General features: G+C 44.6%; 1 protein-coding gene across 1 annotated transcript in view; it reads left to right on the top strand.

Annotated features, from left to right (window-relative positions):
• The window catches only part of PAFAH1B1 (platelet activating factor acetylhydrolase 1b regulatory subunit 1), a 63,338-nt gene that overhangs the window by 396 nt on the left and 50,534 nt on the right, over window positions 1–12,408 (top strand). The window lies entirely within an intron of this gene.

The following is a 12,408-nucleotide window of genomic DNA, read 5'->3' as shown; positions in this document are numbered from 1 at the left end:
TATGGTGTATTGTCGCCGTGAGGGACGGAGGCCTGCTGCTCCTGACGAGGTGGCCGCCGCCGCCGCCTCTTCCCTCCTCCTTCATCTTCTTCTCTCTCTCCCTCTCAAAATGGCGGACAGCCGTTACTGCTCACACCGCAGGGGGCTGCTGGGAAGGAGCTGTGGGGGCTCGGGAAGATGCTGTGGGGCGAGGCGCTGCCAGGGGTGCGGGGAGCAGCGCCACATCCGCAGTGTGCAAGGGGGCGCTGTACCCCTGCGCTGCACATGACAGCCGGATTGTCATTGACAGGACATTGGTGGGGCATGTCGTGACATCAGTTGTGATAGGAAGCCAGCTCTCTGGTCGAGCATTACCATATGTTCTGCACGGATTTACTTGTATCACCGGGTGTTCTAGAACTACTGCAGGTTGATACATTGTATCTATTTATAGATGCACTATAAAATGTATCTCTTTATCTCTAGGTGTGGGCTCTCTGTACGGCACTGAGGAGTATGCAGGTGCCACTGATGGGTGTTCGGCCCCCATGACTCTGCTTATTATTGAAGGATCTGCAGTGCCATGACTGCATGCATTATTATATGGATAGGATGCCATTATTGCACTGTTCCCTTAGAGATGCATTACCTATATAGAACGCAGGATATAGATATATATATATATATATATATATATATATATATATAATATATATTTATTTATTAGTGGATGGAGATCTCAGGCCTAGTAGAAAATTTTTTGGATGGGGACAGATCCTTGGCCATGTTGCGATCTGAAGCTGCCCTAGATATATAATATATATGCACTAAAGGGGTCTGCAGTGCCATTCCCTGTAGGATGGGAGCTGCGATGTGGTCTTGCAGTCATCCATCCCCAGTGCAAGCAACAGTGTGGAAATGTCAGAGGCGGAGAGAGATGGCTGAATCATGGCTAGGTGAGGTTGTGTGGCTGCGCACACCCTTGTGTTATACATAAGGGTGATGGATCAATCTAGGGGTTACCTATTGGGGTTTTAGGAATTGGTAACCTTCACTGTTAACACATGCCTTGATTAAAAAGCACAAGTGATCTTGTGCGGCAGGTGAAGAATAGAAGGAAGCTGCTTGCTTGTGGGATGCACAGACTGGGTGGAGTAAGGAGGCTGTTATCAGCACAATCATCCACCACTTGGTCCTGGTGCTACAGTGTGTCACTTGTATGCAGATGTGGCAGCAACTGCAGTATTACCCAGGGGGGCACAGATTTGCTTGTTGCATCTGTCGGGGTGGTTTAGATTATCGCCCACCCAGACAAGGGGTCATTATCTACAGCTATGTAATGTCATCAGGGCTCTTCTAAGCGCTGGCACCTCCTAAGCTCACACTTGTTGAATTATTCTGCTATTTGCTGGAATATTCATGTCTGCTGGATCTCGGCAGTCGCCTGCGCTGTTCAACGGTTACCTGCAGACTTTGGTTGAACTTTGACATTAGTTTTTTTTCACCCTTGGAATTTGCAGGGCGATGTGGCGTGTGACTTCCCATGGACTTTTATGACAATTGCGGTGTGACGTGCCCTCTTTTGTGAGTTGTCTGTACAAAGGTGGCATTCTGCTGAGGTTTTCTTTTCTGTGTGCCCCTGCATCTTTGTATTGTGCCGTGTTCTGCCGCTCAGGGCAGTTGTGTTAGAGGAGTGATCTGCCTGGATCCGGGCTCTGCAGCACCATGTGACAATGACATTCCATTGTTCAGGTTTTTTTTTTTCTTCCAAGAATTCCTCTGGAATTTTCTTTTGTGTTTACACCCCGTGTTGTGATCTGTGGCAGATTTGATGCAGCAGTTTGCGGGTGTAACATCTGTGTGGTGCCCGCTTGCCTGTTTAGAAGCCCTCATTCTTTGTCTTATGGCTTGCCACTCCTACAATGCAGTGCTTGTCGACTGCTCTGAAACTTCTCTATTGCATCATTCTGGAGCTGGATAGCGAACGCTGTCAGACACATCTTTATTATTTTACATTTTTTTGTCATTTCAAGTTTCCTCTGTTTTTTTATAGTGGTTTTTGATATTGGTGATTTTTTTTTTTTTTTTTTTTGCCATAGACACAAAGGAAGTTTGACACCTGCTTGAAGCATGTGTTGTGTGATGTTATGCCTCAGAGTTGGCTTTGTTTAGCCAGTTTTCTACAAAGCCTCTGAGTTGGCAGGTATCTAGTAATCTAATATATCTGACATTTCTGTTATGCAGCATCTTTTCTCCAGTAGTTAGCCCCCCCCCCCCCCCCCCATCACGTTGATACTATTTTTCTACCCAAGTGGCTTTCTAAAGCTTGACACTTTCTGCCACCCCTCAGTAATGGAAGGTGTATATACTTGAGGTTATCAGATGATTTATTTTCTTGAGTGGCTTTGCCTGGCTTTGTTGATACCTGTATATTTATTGATAAATTACTATAGGAGTTTTCTTATTAATCTTATGACCACAGACGGCCAGAGGTGCAGGTTTCATGAAAATTCAGGATAAACTTGCAGCGTCATTGACTGTTTCACTTATGCATAGTTCTTGCTGTTCCGAATTAGTTGCACCCTATGTGGATGATGGACATTTTTAGGCTAGTTGTGCACATCACATCATAGCCCCTTGTGCAATCTAGTCACATGTCTGCGTACACTATTACCCCATTCATCCATGTGCTTATGTGGATCACTATAGTACTATGTGCTGGCTCAGAAAAGATTGGCAGTTTGTTGCTTGCGCCTCTATTAGTACGATACATGAATGAGTAGGAGGCGGAGCTAAGTTACACGGATAGCTGATCTGTGAATTTTAGTTACATTAGGTGGAGCCAGTTTTGGATTTTGAAGACCGTGCACATTAGAAAAGGACAACTTAACTTTTTTTTTTTTTTTATTCTGATGGTTGAGCTGAGTTTACCAAAGTAACCACTTCAGTATACGCTATTTATTTTTTGCATCATCTGAATGAGATTTTGAAAATCTCATCTACTTTGCTGCTACTGTAAATGCCGTACATTTTCAGTGTGGACCGTCCATGGCAAATCTGTCCCTTGTGAGAATTTTTGTCCCCCATGTAGAGCAGGATATAGTCTTCATTGCTGAGGCACACGCTTCGAAGCAGCATAAAGAACATTGTATAGCAGTACTGAGCAGTGTAACTGTGAATTCAGGACTGTGGTGCTGTTAAAAAATAAAAAAACCAAAAACAACAAACCAAAAAAACATTGGAGGGTTCGGTCACTTCCTGCTTGAAGGGTCACTTGAGTGTATTTAGCCTATGTATTTTTTTTTTTTACGTGCGTAGTATGCAGCAAATGTGCATGTGACACGCGTATTTACTGCATATTTTATGTGCCAGGCTATGACAGTGGTGCGTAATATGCCCCAAAATGGCACATGCATTTTTTTTGTTTGTTTTACACGTACATACCGGTACTAGTTCTGAATGGCGCAATGTAAATCAAAGGGCTTTTTGCCCTACCTGCTACGCATGCAAAAAATATGTACGGAATACGCAGGCTAAATATGCTTGTGTGAGTAAAGCCCTGAGTTTTTCTGCTTCTCCCTCTTGTCTCCATAAATGTCTATGGGCAGCAAGAGATGTTACCCTGCTTCACTTCCTGTACTCCACCTGGGTGTCTCTGTTTCTAGAGACAGATTTCACAAGCCAGCAAGCAGTTGACAGCAAATAAGAAAGTGAGACCCCTAGTGGCCAGGGCCTTTTAAAGGTATTTTTCACCTATTTGGGATATGTGCATACATTGTGCAAACCTTCCGCAAGTAAATCCACACATGACTTCATTGCGGGTTTTGGTGTAGATTTCCACGGCGGATTTCACTCGCTACAATGAATGACGTATGCAGTAAATTATTCTGGTTTTCCATTTTTGAAAATGAGCAGTATGGCTGGATTCTGCTCTAGCTATCTAGATATGATTGTATGGTGTTTGCAACGGCATACCCCCCCCCCCCCCCCCCTTCCCCGGCGTGGATTTTTTCCACATTAATTTCACCACTAAAATTGACGGCTTCGTGGCCAAGCCGCTTGTATCTGCTGGATATTTTGTGGTGGATTTGGCGTGGTCAGTGGGAAAACCCACGTGTAACTTCTGACACGATTCTGCGCAGATCCATATGAAGTGTCATCTCTGCTTAGCGTGGAAATGTCGGGATATCTCGCATATTGATTTTGCCCTTTGACTGGGCAAAGCTTGAAGCAGACTGGTTTTAGATTTCTGCTGTGGTGTTAGACAGTCAGTGTAGAAAGTTCTGCTGTGGACGCCCCGTTAGAAGGCCTGTCGCCACTCCAGCAGTGTCTGCTTTAGTTAATTTCTTGTATAAAACTATGGAGCACCTTTTCTTAGATATGTTAAAGGGGTTTTCTGAGAAATATACACTCGCCCATTTTAGCTGTCTCTCTACCTGGACTGTTTACAAGCTGCAGAATCAACCTATGAATAGAATGTTGTAGCCAATCACAGACTCCTGCGGTTGACCATAGAGGTCTGTGACTGGCTGCAGCAACTTGTGACAACTCGTCAACCAATCAGCTACAGTTTTTAAACAGTGCAGGAGCTGTTATGGGTGAGTAAAGCTGGCTTGTTTTTGGCCATGGACACCTTAAAAATATGTATTTTTAATCTTGACACTTTTTTAAACATTGTATATTAACCCTGATAATACCATTTTACTACAGTGAATTTATTTCTAGCTATAAATGTGCAACAAAGGGCCACCAATTTTTTTTCACTGAATATCTAGCTATTCCCCCAGTATGTGTGCTAGCATTTCCTTGGTTAGTTCTCTTTATCTAGTTCTCCTCAGATGGTGATGTGATCTCAGTTCTGACCAGCTCAGATTTCCTTAGGTTTAGGCTCTGTTTCTAGTCAAATTCACTGTGTGCGTGCGGTTACATGAACCTACCACAGAAACTGTCTAGAGGGGGACATGTACACTTGTCACAGTTGATGATGATGGTACAGCTGCTGTCCCCATTATAATAGAGATCATCACAGCTCATGATCCTGACTGGATACTTCTGGATCTGTACCTTACTAAGGTAAATATCCATAAGGAAAGTAATACTTAAAACTCTCCCCTTCTCCTCCCAAGCAGGCAGAAATGGTACAGCCTCTAGCCAATTCTGTGCTGATAAATCATGGGATTGGTATGAAAGTAAAACCAAAAAAACTCACCATCAAGTTAGCGATTGATAAGTATCAGGGAACTGTATACACCTCCAGAGTGTGACAGGCAATTAGTTGAGGGGGCACAAGTGAAAACTGCCTCACATCACTTCGGGTAAAAGCAATTCTTCTGCTGCATCTGACAGCCACAGCAGAGGATTGCAGAGTTTCTCCAATTGCTTTCATTGGGAGACCTCGCGGTGCTGCCCCTAACCCCATTGGAAACAATGGGCGGCGAAAGCACGCAGAAAGATAGAACATATTGCGATTTGTTTTCTGCATCACATCTCAGTGCCATGCAGGAAAACATCGATTGTGTGTATGACCTCATTCAGAATAATGGGGTTCATATTTCTACATCTCAACGCACAAATCTCGGACAGCTTTCACGTCAGTGTGAGGGCGGCCTAAGGCTCCTGTCACATCTGCGTTGGGGCTTAATTCAGGGTTTCCGTTTGCTTCCATTTCGTCAGGCTTTGGTTTTTTTCGCATGGAAGAATGTTGCAGACTGCCTCTTCATTTGCTATGTTTTTTTTTTTTTCTTTTGTGTGTCGCATTAAAATGAATGGGGGGAAAAAAATACTCTTAAAACCATCACTGGATTGCAGGCTTGTCATCCTGTGTAAACACTTCCTGCTAAGCAAGAAGCCCGCGATCCAGCGGTGAAGTCCTGTAGTGTAAACTCTCTGCACTAGCGCTGACCGCCTTAGCGGTGACATCCGTGCTGTCGTTTACCCGACTGTTGGCCCGTGTAAAGGGGCCATTACCGTGTTTTCCCGATAGTAAGACCTGCCCCGGTTTTCGGGGGAGGCTTGAAATATAAGGCCTCCCATGAGAAGAAGGCCTAGCTAACCTCTCCAACCCCCACATCCAATCCCTGGCCCGAACATGCCACCTGCACTTCAGAAATATTGCTAAAATCCGGCCATTTCTCACCGCTGACACGCTAAAGACACCCGTCGCCCTCATCCATTCCTGACTCGATTACTGTAATTCACTGCCCATTGGCCCGCAGCAGAATCCGACCCTGCATATATGACTTCTCTTATTTTCCTGTACTGTGGATGGCTGCGGCGGGCTGCAGTAAGACATGCGTGTACAGATATTTTTTTTTAATTTTAATTTTTTTTTTTGTCCCGTGCCGTCGTTATGCAATGACACGAGTACGCATGGCCTTTCTGCAATGAGAATTGCGGACGGGCCGCAGATCTGACTGCTTGCATTGTCTCCAATGGAAGCTGTCCGTTCGTATACCGCACAAAAGTAGAGCATGCTGTAATTTTTTTCAATGATTTCTGCGAGTGCGGGACGAAGCGCTTTCTCATAGCATGATGTGAACGGTATTTGCTGCGGATCTGCGGTGCGGACGCCAACCGCAGATTCCGCAATGCAAATCAATTAGTGTGCAGCGGCCTTAAATTGATCAAACCCATGCCAAAGATCCATATTGCACACCACTCAGATGAATTTTCTATGAAAACTGCTTGCACGTGATCTACTAGTATTTGAAAAGCTTGTTTACATTGAGCCTGTGGATTAAGAGATTTTCCTGTCATCTAGTCAGCGACCTAATGGTTATCAGTGCTCTTCAACGGAAATATTAAAGGGGTTTTAATACTGTAGCAATGCTGTCAGACTGCAGAGACCGCTTCAGACAATAGCTGGCCTCCGTGATCATATGTGCAGTTAGTGACATCACCACCAACTTGGATATTCCCATCCAAAACTTTGATCTTCTGGGGAAGGAACGTCATGCTGGTTGACACTTACCCGAAATGACTGAATGCAGTCATAAAATGTATATCAAAGTATTAAGGCCCATTTACACAAAGCGATGATCGCTCAAACGACCACCGCGATAGATCGAAGAACAATGCAGCTGTTTTGAATATGCAAACAGCTGCATTGTTCTTGGCCCTTTCAGCTGATGTCCCGAGACATGATGCGCTGATGAGGCTCATTACTAATTTCTAGCTGGCTAGAAAAGCGATTAAATGAACAGTGCTCGGTGACCGCATGTTTAGATGCAAGGATTATCGCTCAAATGACTGCTTTTGAGCAAATTTTTAACGATAATCGTTGGCTAAATGAGATTTTAGTTTTAGGCCAGATTCACATGGACATATTTAAGGGCGCAGTACGCATAGAATAGAACCTATTGATTTAAATGGGTTTGTTTATGTGCGGTTTTCTTCCTGCACGTTTTGGTCGTGCATTACAGCAACAAGCTTTATATTCTTGCGCATGAAAGATCCCCATAGAAGACAATGGGAGGTACGCAACTGGACGCAATACACTAGGAGATGCATGTTAGGCCTCATGTCCACGGGCATGCGCGGAGGAACCCCCGTAGTGGTTACCACTTGTGCCCGCAGCCATGAGGCCAAAAATGACAGCATACTCACATGTCCGGACGCTGCGGGTCTCCCCTCTGTAACGGCTGAATTTCTTCTGACCAGCGGATGTGCTCGGAACCGCCGGCAGCATGCTGCGTGGATGCGCCATGCACACCTTTTCCTTTTTTTAATCTCCCGCGGATCTACGGCACAGCACAAAAACAGCTGTGGGGTAGCCGCGGATACGGATGGCTTCCATTGCCTTCAATTAAAGCCACGGAAGCCGTCCGTGCGGGAGATCCGCAGGAAAATGGAGCATGCTGTGATTCTGTCCCCCGCGTGCCATCTGCATGCTGGGGGGGGGGGGGGGAGAGAATTACACATCCGCATGCATTTATTTGCCCTGCAGATGCTAATGCATCCCTGTGGGCTTCTGGAGCTGCGGATCTCCCGCAAAGATTTTATAATTTAAATCCACACGTGGTCATTGGGCCTTTTATGTTGAGTAGCCGTTTCAGTTAGGGAGTTAGTCTGCCATAGGCAAGTGTGTGTATGGTGGCCGCAAAAAGTACAGTTAAAGGGGTTGTCTCGCGAAAGCAAGTGGGATTATACACTTCTGTATGGCCATATTAATGCACTTTGTAATATACATCGTGCATTAAATATGAGCCATACAGAAGTTATTCACTTACCTTCCCTGCGCTGACGTCCTTGTCTCCATGGCTCCGTCTAACTTCAGCGTCTAATCGCCCGATTAGACGCGCTTGCGCAGAAGGGTCTTCTGCCTTCGGGTCTATCCGGCAGCAGCGGTGTTCTGGCTCCGCCCCTTCTACGCATCATCGCGTAGCTCCGCCCCGTCACGTGTGCCGATTCCAGCCTCCTGATTGGCCTATTGAATAAAAAAAAACCCTGTTTCGGCGTGAGACAACCCCTTTAAGAATCGTTCAGTGTTTCACATTCTATATAAAACAGTGAACTATCGGTGATTAAAGGACACGTGAACGATCCATTGATTTCGCAGAGACTGAACGGCGAACGAGAAGCGTGCGATTCTTTATCCTTCAGTTGTTGGCTCATGTTTAAATGGAACGATTATCTGTCTCTTTTGTTATAACGCTAATCGTTCTGTCTGAATGCACATTACATGGAGTGTCCGCTAATAATTAGGTCCCAATAATGAAGCGTGTTCTGTAATGGTGTCCGTCAGGTTAGTGGATTATATACCACTGCACGCTGTAATATCTCAATTTTGATGGCATCCGACACTGAACGTGAATGCGACCCCTCCCCTTAGCCGCCTAGTTGGCTATCTGTTTCAAAACTGACCTTGTAGTAGATAAATTAGAAGTCTGCTTTCCTCGTTTTGTAATGTACAGTAGCAGAGAATAAGCAGAACCTTTAGACAGATGCGTAATAACATTTTTCCCTGCAGAAAGTGAGCAGCCTGTTGCTAAGGAGCCGGTGACCATTCTGTGACATGCTATTAGTAACCAAGCATAAAGCTACAGTAGGAGCTTGTAATCCGCTAAGGAGTAACAATAGCTGTAAATGCCTGTGCAAGGCTCAGTTCACACCTACGTTCATTGCTGCTGCTCCGCTCAGTCATGTGAGCCAGACAACGGACGTGTCGGACCCTGCCCTTCACAGACGCTGCCATCATGATGAAATATTACGGCATGCTGCACTGTTGGCAGGGACTTGGTACCGGATCTGATGCAGATGTGACGATAGCCTTGGGCACATCACACCGTGCATGTCCAATGTATCTACAAGGTGCCATTCACCTGATGAATGTCAGAGCATTCTCTGTTGGGCTGGTATGTTTTCACCCCCCTCATTCCCTTTTGTATAGCTATTCTATGTAGAGGCTTCCAGCAAAAGGGGACGTACCTATAAAATAGAAAATATTGTAAATGGAATCCCTGCTTTTCCTTTCCTGGGCACGTTTTAGCCTAGTAAGGCCTCCTGCACACGTGCAGGTCGGACCCCGCATGTGGGATTCCCGCAGCGGAATTCGATTCGGTGCCTGGCTGGTGACCCCAGCGCACTTCTCCACAGTCTTCTCCTCTGCTGCTAAAGTGCGCAGTACAGAGGAAGCTGCGCTGTCACTATGGCGATGACGCGGCTGCCGCCATCATTCTGCATTGATGATTGCAGAATGGCTGCGGGACGGAAGTCAACGGAAGCTGCTTGTGCGTAGCCTGCACAATCGCAGCATGTTGCGACTTTTCTCCTTCCGCAAGCGGAAAATCACAATCTATTTCTGCTCGTGGGCAGGAAATAGTGTCATGCTATGGGCTGGATTTGTTACAGAATCCGGAGGCGGAATACCGCTTTGGAATTCACAATGCAAATCCGCCCGTGTGCAGGAGGCCTATTGTGGTGGTTTTCTGGGTGTATTGTTACTGTTTGAATGTATGCATCCTCCCACTCAATGTTAAGGCAAGCCATTTCTTGGGAGACTCTTTTTAAAATGTAACTGTCTTTAAGGGTATGTTCACACATAGCTGGGACTTTCCACAGCAGATTTCACCCTTTTAATTGAAGGGTTGAAGTCTGGCGCAGATCTGAATCAGAATCTGCACCAGTGGAGCAGACCTTGACGTGGGTTTTAGTGTGTATTTTCCACTTTTGAAAAGCTAAGTTTGAACATATAATTTTTTTTTTTTTTGTTTTTGTTTTTAAAATTTTTTTTATATTTGTTTAAATATAAAATAGTGATAAGACTCTTGCAATAGCTCTCTAGATTTTAATGCTGCAGGACGCAAGCATACATCCTGGCAGGGTAGTGGTTAACGCAACAGGACGTAAACTAATGTGGGTGGCACGAGCTACGATGGGAGCCCGCAGCAGGAGTCTGCTTTTACTGACAACTGGCCTACTGCTGCAACGGGGAAGGGGGATCAGTGAGAACACCTATACCCACTGTAACACCATACATGACGCGATCAATGTAGATTGCATCATGTAAAGAGCTCAAAAAGAAAGTGTGCTCCCTGTGTGACTTCATCTGGCCTCTGCTATCTAATCATGGAGGGCTGATGGGTTGCCATAGCAACCGGATGCCAGACACTGGTGTCTAAGCCTGCTATGGCCTGTGATCACTAGTGAGAGTGATAATGTATTGCAGTACAGAAGTACTGCAGTGCATTATCGTAGCAATCAGAGCTTTTCTGGTTCAAGTTCCCTGCAGGGACATAAGAGAGAAAAAATCCTTATTTGCACACTAAAAAATATAAATTAAAGAGCCCACACATATATTTTGATATCATTATATCCGTAACTACCTGTAATAAATTGGATACTGTTTATTATGCATAAAAAAAAATATGCAGGCAAAATGCTCATTGTTCATTTTGCATTCCAAAGAAAACTCAATGCTAACTTCACAAGGCCGAGCGCGACATCAGGCTGTGGATCAGGGCCCCATGTTGCGCTCTTCAACGTGCATTTTTTCCTGTGGATGTGCTTTTTTTTTTTTTTTTTCCCCCCCCCTCAAAGTCTCGAATCACTTCAGGAAAGTTACGATACTTGTTTTCAATGGGAGACCTCCGGGCACGTTGAAAACAATGGGAGATACTTTGCGAGAGCACGCACAAAGATAGGACATGCCACAATTTGTTTTCTGCATCGTGAGAAAAAAAATCGCTCGTGTATGACCTCATTCAGAAGAGTGCACAAATCTCGTGTGATTTTTCTCGCTGGCGTAAAAGTGGTCAAAAAAGCTACACGTAACCCAAAATGGTGCCAGTGGTGAAAAACTATAGCTCATCGCGCAAAAAACAAGCCCTCTCGGAGCTCCATCCATGGAAAAATAAGAAAATGTATGGGACTTTGAATGCAGTGATGTTAAAAAAAAAAAAAAAAAAATACACTTAAATAAGATATTCCAATAAAAGGGTTTTTATCGTGCAAAAGTAAAATCTAAAAAAATTGGTCCTGTTGTAATCGTACCAACATGCAAAAAAATTATCATGGCATTTGTGCTCAAGAAAAATAAATGACAGAGTTGATGTTTTTTTCGCCCTCCACAAAAAAAAAAAAAAAAATTGTATTTTTTGGTACATATGATATATTGTAAAACAAAGCCCTCATGGTCATATTGACTTAAAAATGTATGGCTTTTGGATAGTGGAATCCCCAAATTTTGTTAGCTATTTTGGCCACAAGGACCCAACTCAAAACAGCATATTACAGCACGGAGGGCTTATCCACATGAGCGTGTATCTGCTGCAGTTTTCACGGCCGGCCGATATACGCTACCATCTGATGCATTGGAATCTAATGCATCAGATCACACAGGCGTATTCCTGCGGCGTAAAAGCGCCCAATAACCCTGGAAACCCCTTCCTAGCCTGACTAGGACCGCTGCCATAGACTACAATGGGAACCAATGGCAGCGGCTGGAGAAGGGAGGTGCTAGCCTCAGGTACACCTTTTTATTACACCCAATGCAGACACGGGCAAATCTAATACTGGTAATTTGGTAAGATTAAAATTTTATTTATGGCGTTCGTTGTGAAGGGTAAATAATGTGTTACTTTGATGGACTTTTATAGACGCAGCAATACCAAATATGTATTTTTTTGTTTAATGATTTAGATTTTTATTATAAATGACAAAAGGTGTGGTGTTTTGTTTTTTTTTCTTTAAATAGTAAAAGTTTTGTTTTTTTTTGTCTCCCCAAAGGCAATAACTTGCAATGCTTTGATCGTTCCTGCAGTATGATATAATGCCACAGCATTACATCATTCTGCGATTGGGCAGGCGTTCTGTCAAGCCACTCCATGGGCGTGGCTTGATGGGCATTCGGCTAAGACAGCCCTGGGGACCTTTAAAGGCGATCTTATTGCAGGGGACAGGTTGTACAGGACCCCCAAACATCGTTCGGGG

Source organism: Eleutherodactylus coqui, chromosome 4 (genome assembly GCF_035609145.1).
Source record: "Eleutherodactylus coqui strain aEleCoq1 chromosome 4, aEleCoq1.hap1, whole genome shotgun sequence".
In the NCBI taxonomy this organism is placed as follows: Eukaryota; Metazoa; Chordata; class Amphibia; order Anura; family Eleutherodactylidae; genus Eleutherodactylus; species Eleutherodactylus coqui.
This window is presented reverse-complemented; position numbering and strand designations above follow the sequence as displayed.